We start from the raw sequence: 18,931 nt of genomic DNA, 5'->3' as shown, positions 1-18,931 counted from the left end.
GCATACAGCACCCTGATGGGTCTTGAGTCTTTATCCAATTTGCCAGTCTTTGTCTTTTAATTGGGGCATTTAGCCCATTTACATTTAAGGTTAATATTGTTTTGTATGAATTTGATCCTGTCATTATGATGTTAACTGGTTATTTTGCCCATTAGTTGATGCAGTTTCTTCCTAGCATCAATGGTCTTTACAATTTGGCATGTTTTTGCAGTTGCTGGTACAGATTGTTCCTTTCTGTGTTCAGTGCCTCCTTCAGGAGCTCTTGTAAGGCAAGCCTGATGGTGACCAAATCTCTCAGCATTTGCTTATCTGTAAAGGATTTTATTTCTCCTTCACTTATGAAGCTTAGTTTGGCTGGATATGAAATTCTGGGTTGAAAATTCTTTTCTTTAAGAATGTTGAATATTGGTCCCCACTCTCTTCTGCTGAGAGATCAGCTGTTAGTCTGATGGGCTTCCCTTTCTGGGTAACCTGACATTTCTCTCTGGCTGCCCTTAACATTTTTTCCTTTATTTCAACCTTATTGAATTTGACAATTATGTTTCTTGGGGTTGCTCTTCTCAAGGAGTATCTTTGTGGTGTTCTCTTTTCTGTATTTCCTGAATTTGAATGTTGGCCTGCCTTGTTAGGTTGGGGAAGTTCTCCTGGATAATATCCTGAAGAGTGTTTTCCAACTTGGTTCCATTCTCCCCATCACTCTCAGGTACAGCAATTAAATGTAGATTTGGTCTTTTCACATAGTCCCATATTTCTTGGAGGCTTTGTTCATTTCTTTTTACTCTTTTTTCTCTAAACTTCTCTTCTTGCTTAATTTCATTAGTTTGATCTTCAATCACTGACAACCTTATTTCCACTTGATCGAATCAGCTACTGAAGCTTATGCATGCGTCACGTAGTTCTTGTGCCATGGTTTTCAGCTCCATCAGGTCATTTAAGGTCTTCTCTACACTGTTTATTCTAGTTAGCCATTCGCCTAATCTTTTTTCAAGGTTTTTAGCTTCCTTGTGATGGGTCAAACGTCCTCCTTTAGCTTGGAGAAGTTTGTTATTACCGACTTTCTGAAGCCTACTTCTGTGAACTTGTCAAAGTCATTCTCCGTCCTTCTTTGTTCCTTTGCTGGTGAGGAGCTGCGATATTTTGCAGGAGAAGGGGTGCTCTGGTTTTTAGAATTTTCAGCTTTTCTGCTCTGGTTTCTCCCCATCTTTGTGGTTTTATCTACCTTTGGTCTTTGATGATGGTGACCTACAGATGGGGTTTTAGTGTGGATGTCCTTTTTGTTGATGTTGCTTCTATTCCTTTCTGTTTGTTTGTTTTCCTTCTAACATTCAGGTCCCTCAGCTGCAGGTCTGTTGGGGCTTGCTGGAGGTCCACTCCAGGCGCTGTTTGCCTAGGTATCAGCAGCAGAGGCTGCAGACAGCAAATATTGCAGAACAGCAAATATTGCTGCCTGATCCTTCCTTGGGAAGCTTTGTCTCAGAGGGGCACCTGGCTTTATGAGGTGTCAGTTGGCCCCTACTGGGAGGTGTCTCCAAGTTAGGCTACACAGGGTTCAGGGACCCACTTGTGGAGGCAGTCTGTCCATTCTCAGAGCTCAAACACTAGACTGGGAGAACCACTGCTCTCTTCAGAGCTGTCAGACAGGAACGTTTAAGTCTGCAGAAGTTTCTGCTGCCTTTTGTTCAGCTATGCCTTGCCCCCAGAAGTGGAGTCTGTAGAGGCAGGAGGGTCTAGTTGAGCTGTGGTGGGCTCCACCCAGTTCAAGCTTCCTGGCTGCTTTGTTTACCTGCTCAAGCCTCAGCAATGGCAGAAGCCCCTCCCCCAGCCAGGCTGCCACCTCGCAGTTTGATCTTGGACTGCTGCACTAGCAGTGAGAAAGGCTCCATGGCCATGGGACCTGCTGAGCCAGATGCTGGATAGAATCTCCTGGTGTGACGTTTGCTAAGACCATTGGAAAAGTGCAGTGTTTAGGTGGCAGTGTCCTGATTTTCCCAGTACAGTCTGTCATGGCTTCCCTTGGCTAGGTAAGGGAAATCCCCCAACCCCTTGCACTTCCTGGGTGATGTAATGCCCCACCCTGCTTCGGCTTGCCCTCTGTGGGCTGCACCCACTTTCCTACCAGTCCTAATGAGATGAACCAGGTACCTCAGTTGGAAACGCAGAAATCACCCATCTTCTGCATTGATCACCCTGGGAGCTGCAGACCAGCTGTTCCTATTCAGCCATCTTGGAACCACCTCCGAAACTGGAGTGTTTATATTTGCATTGCAGATGTGTGCATTTACACAACCTAAGTTGTAAAATTAAACAATCAAATTAAAATAACTTGACTATTAAACTACATTATGTGACTATGTTAAGTGAAAAGCTTTTTGGCTTAAAATGTTTACATGATTAAACATTATCCATAGAAAAAAGGCCAAACAGTCAATAATATGCAGAAAATTGTATTTGAACAAAAGTTTATCGTGTTTTCCATATAAATTGTTTTTAATAGAAGAAGAGTTTTTGATAATCATATTTTAAACCATTCTCACTTAATATAGGGTATAAATACCAGGAAAAAAAAATGTTTATGATACTTATGAATTAGGGTGATATCTGAAATTTTACCAACTGGTACTGTGTAAATACCAAGCAATGAGACAATAGTACTGACCAATTAGAATGGATGCTGGTGTACAAAATCCAGAATAGCCACATTAGTGCATAATTCCTGCACATTTGCCCTGCATATTGATTTAAAACACAATGGTATCAACATGTATATTCATATTTTGCCTAAGCTATCATTCCAAAACATTTGCAGGAATATTATAAAGTTTATTAGTTTCTATTGGTACATGTTTCATAGAGCCAGAAGAAAAAATTTAAATGTCAAAGTAGTAAAATTTATCGCATGTAAGGAATGTAGTAAAATTTGAGAGCTTACTCAACAGATCCTTTCTTCTCTAATTATCATTACTCTGTTTTAATTGAAAGTTACACAAATGTCAGACATTAAATCTAAGACAAATGTCAAATGGAATCCCACACCTGTACAGTAACATCCCAGGCATCTACATATATTTTAGCTGATCATTAGCAATTAGTAGCATTTATCTGTCCATTTAATTGTTCTCCCGATCTTTCCTAGATGATTTTTTTAGTTCCCTAAATGCATTGGCCCAGAGTTAAAATTCTATTGGTTTTTCATCATGCAACCATTTCATTAGGCTTTTAGCCTGACTAAGCCCATTAAAATCGCTGCTGCACACTTGGCCTATGTTTACCCATGTGAGGTGAAGTGGAGCAGGAGGCAACCACTCATAATTCAGGCCCCAAAAACTCTTTTGCCTGAAAGATTTAAATGGTTGAGACTAAGGGTTGTCTCTGCTTGAATTATAAGTATTATTTCAGTTTTCCTCTTCAGTTTAAGTAAAGCATTCTGAGCCCATATGTACATGTTGGATTATCTATCTCAGCAAGTACTGTTTTCTAGAGCTGTTTAAAAGGAAGAAAAAACAAAGTCCTTTCTTGGTTCTTAACACGTCTCTGTATTGAGCCTTTCTTGACCAGTCAATCAGATAAGGTAAGGGAATCTTACACAGGTTCAGTACATCAGTCTATTAGGATGGGGAAGAGGAGCAGATGCTCCAGGCCTGGGATTCTAACCTAAAGCCCCCTGATCCCAGCCCATGTTCCTATGACTATCCTGCACTGCCTTTATGACCAGTGCTAAAAGAGTAAGAAAGCTGAGGTAGTTTTGGTTCATGGAGAACTTGGTACTCTTGGTCCAATTTCGCAGCAGCAGCAAAAGCTTCCTTTCCAAGTATAGTGCTGTCTGAGCACACAGTACTGAAAAGATTTCTGCATCATTGCCAGGATGAGAATCAGCCTGAAAGTGTCATAATCAGTTACTGGTGAGTAGTGCAAAGTGTCATGGCAGCGTAGTAGAATGCCAAGCAAGGACAAATGTCTGGAATAAGAAGCAAACTCTTCCAATAAATTGTGCCCATAATTAAATTATCAGACAAAAATCAATCATGCAGAAATGACTTTAAAATATAACTGCATTACCTTCCATTTCTAGTCTACATGGACTGACTAGGCCACAGCCATATATGTTCCCTCATGCCCATCTCACCATGGTTTCTACCTGCCAGCACCTATCACATAGATGCTCTGGGGATGAGACAGTTTTGGCACCTACAGAGTATAATGGTACCTTACACATTTAAGCAGCAACATATCAATCTCAGGTTTCTTTTGCTTTAATCAAGACTTTTATACAAAATGAATAGTAGTTTATAGTTTTGAGAAGTGAATATATAGTTTATTTATACATGCTAAATATTAGATGATTTTTTACCTCATTAACCAGTGTGTGCATGCATGTGTGTGTGTGCCCATGTGTATTTTTCTCCTAATATAGGTTTTTTTTTTTCCCAATAACTATAGCTAAGCCCTTCTTACATGCCAGGCACTGAGTCTAAACACTTATAGTAAACACTTATAGAAAAAGTGTTTATCTTAACAGATATAGTAACCAATTACTCCTCATACAACTCTATGTAGTATGAATACCTACATTTTACAACTAAGGAATTTGAATTTAGAGAAGATAAATAATTTGCCTGGGGTCCCTCAAGTAGGTGTTAGAGCTGGGAATGGAATTCAAATAGTCTGGCTGCAACGTGCATTAGTTAAGTGTTTTATATAATACTGTTAAACATGTAGTCAGAGAAACAAATTTATCACGTGAACCTGATTTCCGTTATGCTTTTCTTATGTAATTTTAATTTCCAGGTGAACTTTAATGGGAATGAAAAGACAAAAAGTTATTTTGTCTAATTTCATTTTCAAGTGACTTTCTAACTTCTAGAAAATATGAGGAAAGCGAGGTTATATTATTTATTAAAATAAAATGACTTTTTAGTATTTGACTATACTTATACATTTCAAAACATTTAAAGAAGTTTTAATGTGGCATATCAATTTCAGTTCATAAAAACTGATGCAAAAATCAGCAAACTGCAGTTTCATTCTGTGTTGACCACGCATAATGTACTGCTTGTTTCCTGGCTTCAGATCTTTCATGAAGATACTTGCTTGGCAGCAATCAAACAGTTTTACTCAGGTCAGAGTAGATCTGTAACAAGTTTTAAAATATTTTCTAGGATGTTATATAATGACGATTTTTTAAATCTCAGAGACTGACAATTCATATTAGTTACAAAAATATAATTCTTCCCTGCTCCTCCCGCCCACCACCAAAAATATGGACTCCACCAACCTAAACTGCCTAAGCATTAATTTGGAAATTTTGTGGTTGTAATGACCTGTTTCTACATCTGAATGATGCCTTTATTCTAAAACACTTAGGGAAGTTCTATTGTATCAAGCAATTAGGCCAAGGAGGGAGCAATGTGGTGTATACTGCTTCTCCCCTCTCCTAGGCACTTCTGATGAATCCAGCATGGTCTTTCTGATAAGCTTGGACACAGCGCAAGGCAGCTTTTCAGGAAGCTACTAATAATCAATTAGAATTTGGAAGTGAGTTGAAGTTTATTTGTCTTCGCTATATTAAACCAAATCGTCATCATCATCATCTTTAATTAAAAAATCTAAACAACAAAAAGCAAAATCAAAAATCTTTCCAGAAAATAGATCAAGGACAAAAGTCTAGGCTATAATCATCACCAATTGAGTAACGGGTCCAAGCTGCAAGTCTTTTACCATTTTACTTTCTGAAAAGCTTTAAGTCTAGGTTTCTGAAAAGAACTCAATCATACATTTCCTTCTAGACAGGATGATTGTGCAATTAAATTTAATAATTTTAAACCCTTAGGAAATTTCTGTTTTGGATTAGATTTTTTTGTTTACTTAGGTTGTTAACTGCAAGTCTCTTGAAGGCAGAGGTCACACTCTTCATAACTGTCCTCCATTACGTATTATTATTTGCAGTTAATAATTATTTTTAATATCAATTTTTGAGTAAATGACTCTCTAGTCATTAACATATTTCTTGACTACTTTTAAAGGGCTTTTCTTTCTATAAAGATCCTTGCTGAGATGTAAATAAATGTAAGTGTGCACATCAGATTTATGAATGAACCAGTATCAATGGGGTCTATGTCTCTCTAAGCTTGACCTTCCCTGCCAGTAACGATGTCTATAGCAGGTGACAAAATCTTGCACATTTATTTATTACCTAACAATCTCATATTCAGTCTTTAGATAGTCCAATCTAGTTGTCAGATTGAAATGTCAAAATTTTAATCTCTCATCCACTTTTATTTCAGTGACTTGATGGTAATTTTTATTCTTAATGTTTGAGTTAGTCAAGAAACCTGTTACAAAATGGGTTTGAAAATCACTTAATGACTCACATGTGGCAGGTTAGCGATTGATCCATTCAGTTAAATGCTGAAACATCTTGAATATAACCTAAGATTTTATATTGTATTTTCAATGCAGTACTACAATGTCTTCTCATTTTTCTTTGCTTTTCTTGATTTAATTATTTCAAAAAATGTATTAGAGAGGGAGGTCTTTTACCAATTTTAGCAAATCAGCATCTACCTGTCATAGTTTTATAACCTCAAGAACACTATTATCTTTATTTTCTGTCTTAGAAACAATTATCTAGAGAATATGAATATGAGAAGAGCTCATTGGTTGTTGTGGTTAATTTATACGCTTGAGCTTTTTTTTTTCTATTTTTAAAACTTTAATTTACTTCAAACTGTTGGGTCTTCATCCTGGTTGTTGAAACAATTATGAGAAGAAATGAGAAAACAAATCTACTATCATTATAGTAAACATTTGACTTGGGTCTTCCTTCTGTCACCATGGATCGTTCTTCCAAATCTCTCTTTTCTTGACATGATTATTTATTTCTTCATAAGTCTCCAAGGATCATAAGAAATTCTCTCTGGGAGAAAACAAAAATGTCTTATAGGGAAAAAGTGGAGCAAAGCCGACGTTTTTCTCTACATTTTTGGAAGTCAATGGGATGACTGCCCTCGTTGTTCTGGCTGTTGATTCATATTTTGTAGTAAACATAGCCCTGTCCTACAGAATTGTCATGAATCACAGGACACACTACAGGTCTGGATTCTCCTTTTCCCCTCAACTCAACCCTTACCCAGGCCATTTTCCTTAGAGTGCAGGCCATGTCCAGATTGTAAAAACAATAGTGAAGTAGGAAATTGTTTTCTTCTCTTTTCCTTCTCCATTTCCACTCCTGCTTGAGAATTTCCTAGGTGTGTAACAAGGGCAATCATTTGTAGCGATGTTGTTACGTTCTGGTGATGGGAACCTTGGGGTGGCTGATCCCTAAATGTTTGTTTTTTCCTCTAGGGAAACTTTTATGAGTGTTACAAAGATCAGCCCCATTTATCCCCTTTAGAAGGCTTTGCAGTGCCTGCCCAGATAACTGGCACAGTCTCTTGCTATCTCTATCACTTTTGCCTCCATTTTTTTTCTGACTGCGTGTCCCACACAAACTAGTTCTGCTGAGTACAGCCTCCTTGGTTGGGTCTTTTCCAAGATTACTCACATGTGCATATCTTCTGTGGTTTCTATAGCAGCCTAGAGGAAATATGGTTTCTTTCCATAGACGTGCAGCTGGCTTCACTGCCATCCATCGGCCATCACAGAAAGTATTACAGCCTCTCTCCTTTACATTTTTCCAGTCATGTGTCAGCCACCACACTTTGTGATCCACAAACTCTTGAAGTTTTCCTCCTGTGACTCAAGGGGAAAAGAGTTCCTCTCTGATTTAAGAAAAAACAAAACAAACTTTAATTTTAGATTCAGGAATCCTCTCCTCATTTCCAAGGAAAAATGTAGGACCATCACAGAACTCTGATGATTCTGTTCAAGGAAATTTTTACTCCTAGTCTTATCTCTTCTGATAAACCTTGCCTTATCCTTTATGTAAGGTGCAGAGGGATGAGAATTTATGGTGACAAATTATTTCTGTGTTATATTCTAAAACAGTATGGCACAGAAAGCCTAATTGTTATTTTTAAAAGTGTGAGTGTGTTAGGGTTCTCTTAGCCCTAACACAGAGAAAGGAAAACAATAGCATGTATGTGTGTAATTTATTACGAATATTGATTCACATGATTATAGATTCCAAGACATCCCACAGTCTGCCATCTGCATGCTGGAGAATGAGAAAAGATGGTGGTGTAACTCAGTTTGAATCTAAAGTCGTGAGACCCAGGAGGGACCTCTGGTGTAAGTCCCAGAGTCCAGAGACCCAAGAACCAGTAGCTCTGATGTCTAACAGCAGGAGAAGATAAATGTGCCAGCTCAAGAAGAGAGAGCAAATTCACTCTTCCTCTGCCCTTTTGTTCTATTCAGACCTTCAAGGGATTAGATGATGCCCACCCACACTGGTGAGTTCCATCTTTATTCAGTCTAACCAATGGGATGCTAATCTCTTTCAGAAACAGATACACACAGAAATCATGGTTTACCTTCTCTCTGGAGATTCTGTATCTCAGTTCACACATAAAATCAATAATTATATTGGATATTTGAAATCCATTGTCTTGTTCTGAGACCTGAGATAAAATGACAAATTGAGAAAAATACGTGTTCGGCATCTTGCTACATAAGCAGTGAGACAAATCCAAACAAGTAGAAAAATGTTAAGCCTAATGAGAGCGCTCCAAATCAGCACTGCTTTTTTTTGTTTGTTTCTAATATCAATGAGCAAACCATAGTCCAATCCTCATTTGAGTGCATAAAGAACCAGATAGGAAGTGTGAAAGGAAAATCAGAGATAACAAATATCTAATCTATATTTGTTTTGTAGGTAAAACTTTTGCCAAATGGGTTTACATTCACTATATATAGCCACACAAAAATGAAAAGATTAAGCCTCAGAAAATTAAGTAAGTTGCCCATATCTAAAGATACGTATTAAGTAATCTAAAAATGGACACAAACTTTTCACTTTTCGTATACTCCAATACACATGTAATTGTAATCAGAGCAAGCCTTGCAACTTATTCAGAATGAGCCTTTTACAACTTATTCAGAATATTAATAGGCTTCTTGTGGTGGCTGTATTTAATTGTGTGAAGTGTAAACATTTTTACTAATAAAACATTGATGGTAGAAAAGCACAGTATTTTCTACATGATTGTTTACTGTGGCTTACTGAGTGCAGGTGAGAAGTGGGCATCATTATAAGAGCAAAGGAGGAGGTTAGGTTAAAAGGAGACTTCTGGAGCTTTGGCTTTGGTGAAATAATCTTGAGTGTTTCAAAACAGTCAGTCTATTAGGAGTTTTCAACTTAAAGGCAAAGTGTTCCTCTAAGACATAACAAAGCAACTTAGATACATGAATTTTAAAGAATACCTTTGTATTTTTGTATATAGACATAAATAGGCACTATATTGTGTTCAGTTTTCTTTATTATAGGAAAGTATATATAACTTTTTATATGAATAATTTCAAACATATACACATTAAACAGAATAATATAACAAGCCTCTATGTACCCATTACCCTGCTTTAATAAATCATCAGTGTTTCTGCCACTTTTATTTTATCCATACCTTCCTATACTTCCAAACTTCTCACTTGATTATTTTACATTCATTGAAATTCAATGTACTTCAAATATTGATACATCAACGTGATCCATATACTAAATTATTAATGTTTTTAAGAAGATATTTTTAGCATAAATAGTAGTTAATAAGCTTTCGACTGGCTTGCAATTCTGTTTCAACTTCTGTGAGCAAATCAAGAAGCTTATTTGATGCCTGGACAATAAATTTAATAAACTTATTGTTTGCAGGCCATTTTGAATGTTGACTGAGACTGTCAGAAGTAACAAATATTCTTCTTTATATAGCTCTGTGCTGAGTAGGCTTAAACAGCCTCTGCCGCTATAATGCAATGTAATTATAAGACATGATTACAACTGATTATAATCAATCAGCATAGTCTTAAGTGTAATTTATATTGCTGCAGCTGTGGTTAGATTAAATCATCACATAAGATACAATTTCCACTAGATATGTGAAATTATTTGAACAAACCCAAATACAATAAAGCCATAATACCATAAATGCATAGTAAATTTTGCCAATTGCGTAATACTTTAGGACTCTGTTTATCACAAAATAAGTTTTCCTCCTACAGAGTTTAGTCCTTATTTGAAAGACAAAACTGTTGTTTCACCACGGTTGGCAGATATGATTTCTGTCTGCTAGTTTTGCCCCTGCTAATATTTTATGTGCAATATGTAGGGAGATTGTTGTTATATTTGAAAAGAAGTCTGCAAAGATTATGTAGCTAGGTCCCTCCTGACCTCAGTTGAAGATGAAACAGAAGAAGGTTTCTAAATTTCGTTTCAATCTCTCATGCAATCATTTCAATCCTGGCCTTACAGTGAAACTCAGATTCACCAAACATATATTCGTGGAGACTAAGAGGAGTAAGCAATTATTTTCATTCCTAATCTCAATCCACTCACACTATATAGGTGGACCTATTACAAAATAAAGGATATAACTCTAGATACTTTAAACCCATAACAAGTAGAAAGAGAAAAGTAGCTTATAGAGTGCTTGGCAGAGAACAGGGTAAAACTTTTTACATCTTAAGGTACCATTAATTCTAATCACACATAGATGAAAAACGAAAAATCCTTGCCCTTCTTCCAGTATGGGGCTGGTGTGAGGATCAAAAGATCTAATTCATATAAGTTCTCTGAACTCAGTTAAAAAGTATTAACACCATTCTTAAATGATCTATTGTTTTATTATAATTGATTTCATTTTGATCCTTGAGTCAAATGATGCAAAAATAACAAAGCATATTAAAATTTCAGCAGAGGTTTTTTTTCCTATGTAACTTCTCTTCTAGGAAAAATACAACTAACGTAACACTGTCCACCTTTCGTTCACTCTCTGGAAAGGATTTTTATGTATATAGTAATTTAATCAAGTAACCTGAAAGTGTAAGAAGAGTAGTTTTGGCAGCCCACAGTTTCAGCTGTTTGGCTGAAATACAAGTTCACTACCAAATAAGAAAACATGTTTTAATAACTTAAAGTCTGAAAAATATTCGTTTAGCTTTCAATGTTAAAATCCTGCAATATTTTGTGCAGACTCACAAAGCATTATTAAACTCAAATTAAATACTCAATTTTTTTTTCCTTTAAATTCTTGTCATTAAAACATTAACTTTAGCTATTAGAAGAGGTAAAAGGCTAGAAAATTTACAGCAGTCAGCTCTCCCTTGAGCGTTAATGGTTTCTAATGCATATTTAAGATGTTTGTGTTTTTTAATGTTTGAAAAGGAACAGCTTTTTCTCCTGCACTAATAAAGTATCAGCTTTCTCTGAAGATAAAAACTTCTTAGTCTTTAAAAAGAATAGTGATATTGATTTGGGAACTGATTACATTTTAAAAAGCAGAAAAATAAGTCTCACTGTTGAGATTCTTATTTGAAATCAAACTCATGAACTATTGATATATCCCTAGGTGAACACTAAGTTTATATGAATGAAGAAGATTGGTGGGAACAACACACAGATAGTAAATACAGAGCCTGTAGAGGCCATCTGCCAGTAGATATTAAAAAATTACCTGCATTTTCATAAATATTTGATCTTTGCCTACTTCATAGCACCATTATGTTCCTTAAATAAAGAATACAAAATAATTCCACTCAAAGTCTAGACTATTTGATTAAGGTGAGCCTAATATATATTATTTTTTAGAAGTTTCTTGCCAAAACTTTTTCTTTGAAATGCAGGATCATAAAAATACTGGATCCAGCCTCTTTCTTCCTGGGTATAGTTATCTAAGAGAAGCTCATAATGTGGCTAGGCACACAGGAGACAAGAACAAATGGTAGCAAGATCACCCATCAGCTGCAGTGGGTGCCGTGGGCTTCTCCAGGTAGGGTTCCTTACAGGACCAACAGGCTTTGTAAGAATAAGGCCAGCATGTGGAAGCAGGTGTTGCAATCCAAGGCAAGTGGATAGATGTTCCCCTCCCTGACTGCTATCAGGTCCTAGAAACTCCTTATATCCCACTGGGAGCCATCTTAAGGAGGATGTGTGGCAAGAGTTAGAATCTCAGAGATTAAGAATTTTCAGCACAGGCATGGTGGCTCACACCTGTAATCCTGGCACTTTGGTAGGCTGTATTAGTCCGTCTTCATGCTGCTAATAAAAACCTACCTGAGACTGGGCAATTTGTGAAAGGAAAAGGTTCAATTGGACTTACAGTTCTACGTAGCTGGAGAAGCCTCACAATTATGGTGGAAGGCAAGGAGGAGCAAGTCATGTCTTACATGGATGGCAGCAGGCAAAGACAGAATGAGAAAGATGTAAAAGCAGAAACCCTTGATAAAATCATCAGATCTCATGAGATTTACTCAGTACCATGAGAACAGTATGGGGTAAACTGCTTCTATGATTCAATTAACTCTCACCACATCCCTCTCACAACATGTGAGAATTATGGGAATACAATTCAAGGTGAGACTTGGGTGGGGACACACAGCCAAACCATATCATTCTGCCCCTGGACTCTACCAAATCTCATGTCCTCACATTTCAAAACCAATCATGCCTTCCCAACAGTCCCCCTAAATCTTAACTCATTTCGGCATTAGCTCAAAAGTCCACAGTCCAAAGTCTCATCGGAGACAAGGCAAGTCCCTTCCACCTGTGGTCCTGTAAAATCAAAAGCAAGCTAGTTATTTCTTAGATACAATGTGGGTACAGACATTGGGTAAATACAACCATTCCAAAAGAGAGAAATTGGCCAAAACAAAGGGGCTACAAGGCCCATGCCAGTCCAAAATCCAGCAGGGCAGTCAAATCTTAAAGCTCCAAAATGATCTCTGTTGTCTCCATGTCTCACATCCGGGTCACACTGATGCGAGGTGGGTTCCCATGGTCTTGGGCAGCTCTGCCCCTGTGGCTTTGCAGGGTACAGCCTCCCTTCTGTCTGCTTTCATGGGCTACTGTTTAGTGTTTGCAGCTTTTCCAGGCACATGGTGCAAACTGTTGGTGGATCTATCATTCTGGGGTCTGGAGGATGGTAGCCATCTTCTCACAGCTCCACTAGGTGGTGCTCCAATAGGGACTCTGTGTGGGGGCTTCCACCCCACATTTGCCTTCTGCACTGCCCTAGCAGAGGTTTTCCATGAGAGCACTGCCACTGCAGCAAACTTCTGCCTGGACTTTCCAGGGATCTTCTGAAATATAGGTGGAGGTTCTCAAACTTCAATTCTTGACTTCTGTGTGCCCACAGGCTCAACACCAAGGCTTGGGGATTGCACCATCTGAAGCCATGGCCCAAGTTCTATGTTGGCCCTTTTCAGCCACAGCTGCAGCAGGCTGGGATGCAGGGCACCAAGTCCCTAGGCTGCACACAGCAGGGGGACCAGGGCCCAGCCTCCAGACCGGTGATAGGAGGGGCTGCTGTGAAGACCTCTGACATGCCCTACAGATATATTCCCCATTGTCTTGGGGATTAACATTCAGCTCCTCATTACTTATGCAAATTTCTGCAGCCAGCTTGAATTTCTGCTCAGAAAATAGGTTTTTCTTTTCTATCGCATTGTCAGGCTGCAAATTTTCCTAACTTTTATGCTCTGCTTCGCTTATAGAACAGAATGCCTTTAACAACACCCAAGTCACCTCTTGAATGCTTTGCTGCTTAGAAATTTCTTCTACCAGATACCCTAAATCATCTCTCTCAAGTTCAAAGTTCCACAAATCTCTAGGGCAGGGGCAAAATACTGCTAGTCTCTTTGCTAAAGCATAACAAGAGTCACCTTTGCTCCAGTTCCCAACAAGTTCCTCATCTCCAGCTGAGGCCACCTCAGCCTGGACTTTAACTTTATTGTCCATATTGCTATCAGCATTTTGGTCAAAGCCATTCAACAAGTCTCTAGGAAGTTCCAATCTGTCCCACATTTTCCTGTCTTCTTCTGAGCCCTCCAATCTGTTCCAACCTCTGCCTGTTACCTGGTTCCAAAGTCGCTCCACACTTTTGGGTATATTTTCAGCAGTGCCCCACTTTATTGGTACCAATTTACTACATTAGTCTGTTTTCACACTGCTGATAAATATATACCTGAGACTGGGCAATTTACAAAAGAAAGATGTTTAACTGGACTTACAGTTCCACATGGCTAGGGAAGCCTCATAATCATGGTGGAAGGCAAGGAGGAGTAAGTCACATCTTACATGGATGGCAGGAGGCAAAGAGAGAATGAGAAAGATGCAAAAGCAGAAACCCCTAATAAAACCATCAGATCTCATGAGACTTACTACCATGAGAACAATGTGAGAGAAACTGCCTTATGATTCAATTTTCTCCCACCAGGTCCCTCCCACAACATGTGGGCATTATGGGAGTACAATTCAAGATGAGATTTGAGGGTGGGAACACAGAACCAAACCATATCAGTGGTCGAGGTGGGCGGATCACTTGAGGTCAGGAGTTCGAGACCAGCCTGGCCAACATGGTGAAACCATGTGTCTACTAAAAATACAAAAGTTCGCCAGGTGTGGTGGCACATGCCTGTAATCCCAGCTACTCAGGAGGCTGAGGCAAGAGAATTGGTTGAACCTGGGAGGCAGAAATTGCAATGAGCCCAGATCATACCACTGCACTCCAGCCTGGGCACTAGAGCAAGACTCCATATCAAAAAAAAAAAAAAAAAAGCATTTTATCAGAATAGACTGAATCATCCAGGTTGAATGGGGGCTGGGGAGATACCATTTATACCAACCCCCCTTTCATTTCTTAGGGGAGATACCATTCATACCAACCCCCCTTTAGCTCTTACTGAACTCTTAAACTGGATCTAGAAACCAAGGAGACACCAGGTAGATTAACAAGAGAAAATTATACAAATTGTATTAGTTTGATATGTACATGGGGATCTTCACAAGAGAGTACAGTCTGAAGAAGTGGCCAAAGTAAGATGCTCTTAAATTTTTTCAGACAAAGAGCAATAAATTTGAGAAGAAATAATAAGACAAAGAAAAACTAGTTAGGATGCTAAAATTTTCAAGGGGAGTCTCCAGGAGATATATTGGGTGGGGCAGGGGAGGGGGTAAAGCAGGTGGAAGATAAGGGTTGCCTAATTAAATATGTTTATGCAGGTCCATTGCAGCCATCAACTCCAAGTCTCTGGTGATAAGGGCTATTTTTCACTCTGGTGTGGAGAGGGTATCCCTCCCAGGAGAATCTTTGTCATTTGCTGAATGCAGGAAGAAACAAATCAGTTTGCCCTTTCTGAAACCACAATTTATTCCAGTGTTTTCAACTCTAAATAATCAATATACTAATCTGGCAATATTTGGAGTGGCACATCTATCACCCCTTCATTGTCCAGCCTCTGTTCCCCATTACCTGGGCAACACAAGAGGAAGTTTGTATCATTTATAGAAAATAATGAAGCAATATTTTTAGACATTCCTGGTCACGTATGTTACATTTCCTCAGTCTTATTATCCTTCCCTAACATGTTTATTTTCCTACTTCCAAAACAATAATTGTACACTAGCTTCTACTCTCTTAAACTTCTTTACTTCATCCTAACACATTTCCAATTCCTCTTCTACCACTTATTTTGCCCCACTCTTAACCCCATTATTCCTTCTGTTCACTCAACAAATGTTTGTTGATTTTACTATTGTTTTAGGGTTGTCAGAATTAGCAAATAAAAATACCAGATGCTAGTTAAACTTCAATGTTATATAAAATAAGAAATGATGATTTTTTAGTATAAGTAAGCTTCACATATTGCATGGGACATACTTATACTACATAAAATTGATTATCTGCATTTGAAATTTAACTGAGCATTCTGTATTTTAACTGACAACCCTATATACTTCTCCAGTTATGTAATTTGAGATTTCTTTTTCTCCCTGAATTATCCAAGCAATTAAAAGAATCATGCCCCTTTGTGGAATACACATTGTTTTACTTTCTTTTTAAATTATCATAATAAGACAATATAAACAGTCTTTAAATATGCTAACATCTGAATTTAAATATACAAGCAGGACACTTTTTATGCCTGTGAAATTAAGATTCACACTTTGATTTTCTATTCAAATGCTAGGTCAGTAGGCCTCCCTGTGGCTATTTTACAAACATAATACTAACTCAACTCCAATTAAGATAAAAAGAATTCTTTTGATAGAAATTCAGGCTAGATTTTAAAAGACTTGAAATCCATTATATGCTTCATCACTCTTACTTGAGGTGAACATAAAAGTCACTCTTGTGGCAACCCCAATGCCCATTCCATTTCATTCTGCCTAATTACCATATTTAGAATCAAACCCCAAGCTAAGTTACTGATGCAGTATCTCAGTTATCTATTCCTGTGTAGCAAACCAGCCCAAAACTTAGTGGTTTAAAAGGCCACTTATTTTATTTGCTCATAGTGCTACAATGTTAGCTAGATTTGGCTGAATAGTTGTTTTGCTGTCTGGCTGGTGGTCTATTGGATGGACATATTCAGGGAGTAAGATGGCTAGACACTCAGCTTTGCTAGAACCCTGGGGCATCTGGTTTTCCCTCTCTCCATGTTCTTCTGGGTCTTTCTTTCTTTATGTGGCCTCTTTAACTGCTTGTTCTAGGTGGTCTCCTCAGTAGAAGAACTGGCCTTGATTTGTCATGGTTCTCAAGTGTGCAGAATTGGAAGCTAGTAAATCTTCTTAAGGTACAGGCCAGAAACTTGTGCATAAGTCAGTGCTCCTTCCACCACATTCTGCTGATTAAAGTGAGTCACAAGGCCAGCACAAGTCAAAGAGAACACCTAGAAGTATAGCTAATTTGGAGCAATCAGTGTAACAGACAACCACATTCAGTTAAGTATTGATCAAAAGGTAGCAACTTGAACAAGTTAATCAAGTTTGATTATACCATTAAATAAATATTTTCTGCATTTATTATTTTTTAATTTCTTAAGTAAATGAAATTGGGGACAGATGAAGAAATTTGTTCCAGTACATGAAACTATTAATGTGAATAGATTCCTAGATTCTTGTTGAATATATATTAGTTTGTTTGTTTATTTATTTATTTATTTATTGTGGCATAAGTAACATACAGGCAATCACACAAATCTTATTTGCACAAATTCATGAACTTTTACATTTGTGTGTTATTGTATAAATACTACTTAGATGAAAATGTAGAACATTTAAAGCACTCCAGAGCACTTCCTGTGTACCTTCTTCCTCATTTCTTTCCAACATAACAATTATGACATTTATAAACACAGATTAATTTTACTTGCTTTTTGTCTAAGCTGTGGTTTCTGTTGATAAATATTCATGAGTACTTGCAAAGAATATGCATACTGCAGTTACTGATGTTATACTTCTATACAGATCAATCAGGTAAATTTGATTAACGTTTGTCAAATTATCAATATCCTCATTAATTTTTTTCTGCTTATTCTACCAGATATTTGGAAAGGCATATTAAAATGTCCAACTATGTCTGTATACTTGTCTGTATCTCCCATAACTTCCATCAACCTCTGCTTTTTAAATTTTGAAGATGGGTTGTTAGGTTAATGCACATGGTTTTGAGGTACTTTAGCTACTTATGTGCTGAATCTTTTATTCTCATCTTATTTGTTTGATATCTACTATGTACAGTAAAGTGTGCTAAGAAAATCAATTTTGTGTTTCCATAATAAACATACAGTATCACCTAAAAAATATCGTGCTATAAAATCATAGTTGTACACCTTTCCCTAGCTGTTGAATTTAAGTAGAGTATAAGATTACAAATACAGAATATGCTCTCTGAAGTCACTATATGAGTCATTTTGGAATTTTTTTTTCATTTTGGATGATTTTATTTGAATACCTGTGGCTAACCGTATGCACTAATCACAGGTGTTGTATACCATATCCTCTCCAAACACGTAGCCATTTCCAGTTTATTTAAACATCCCTCAGGTTCCCTACATGAACAGATGCCTAATTCCTCTATAGCATTCAGTTCAAGTGGAAGATATGTTCTTTTCAAGTAGTGAAATTAGATCCAAAAGTCAAGATTTTTTTTCTTGCACTTCTCTGACCACAGTGTTGATGATGTCATCCACCTGATTATCCTCTTTGAAATAACACACACCCCACTGAAGGGAATTATTTTTTCTTGCCATTTGTCTCAGCAAATGTCCTTAGGTGTTAATTCCATTAGACCTACACCATCCTCAAATAAGGAGAAAGTAGCTTGATAACCTTCAATAAAAATTTCTACTTGACAATTTCTTGCTCTTCTCTTGCATCTTCATTTTTGTTCTCCAAAGATTTTCCTGCAAAGTATTTATTTTACCAGAGAGGTTAAATAAGACAAATTAAGAAACTCCAAATAATTTGCTGAAAAGTTAACTTAATCTGATCAAGGTCCAAGTGAATATTGGATACATTTGATAGAAGTGCTAAAAAATTTTTTGTCAATTTCCCTTTATTTAATTATGGAGGATACACACACACACACACCTTGTATAATCTTAATATTCTATTATTAAACAACTTATTTTTTATTTATATACTACACATATGTAGTTCAACATGATTTTCATCAAGCAAGTCAGCATGGAAAATATTTTTTAGAAGTGCTCAGTATAATTACATATAATGATTTAGAGTTTATTGTAGAAATCACATTTTACTCCTATGTATCTCGATAATTACAATTTGCTATTTTTAAGAGAATTAAAATGTAAAACCTCAAAATGCCATATGGTGCAAATTGTATAAGAAGACCAATTAGCACATTCACATTTTAAATGAATATATTTTATAATTTAAGAAAATTGTAATGATTTTGTAATAATTTGATACATTTTGATAAAATTTTACCCAAGTAAAAAGATGGGAGTTGGGCTGCCATTAAGAGATCTGCCATTATCC

The sequence above is a fragment of the Nomascus leucogenys genome, chromosome 12 (genome assembly GCF_006542625.1).
Source record: "Nomascus leucogenys isolate Asia chromosome 12, Asia_NLE_v1, whole genome shotgun sequence".
In the NCBI taxonomy this organism is placed as follows: Eukaryota; Metazoa; Chordata; class Mammalia; order Primates; family Hylobatidae; genus Nomascus; species Nomascus leucogenys.
The sequence above is the reverse complement of the archived record's forward strand: the minus strand, read 5'-3'. Positions refer to the sequence as shown.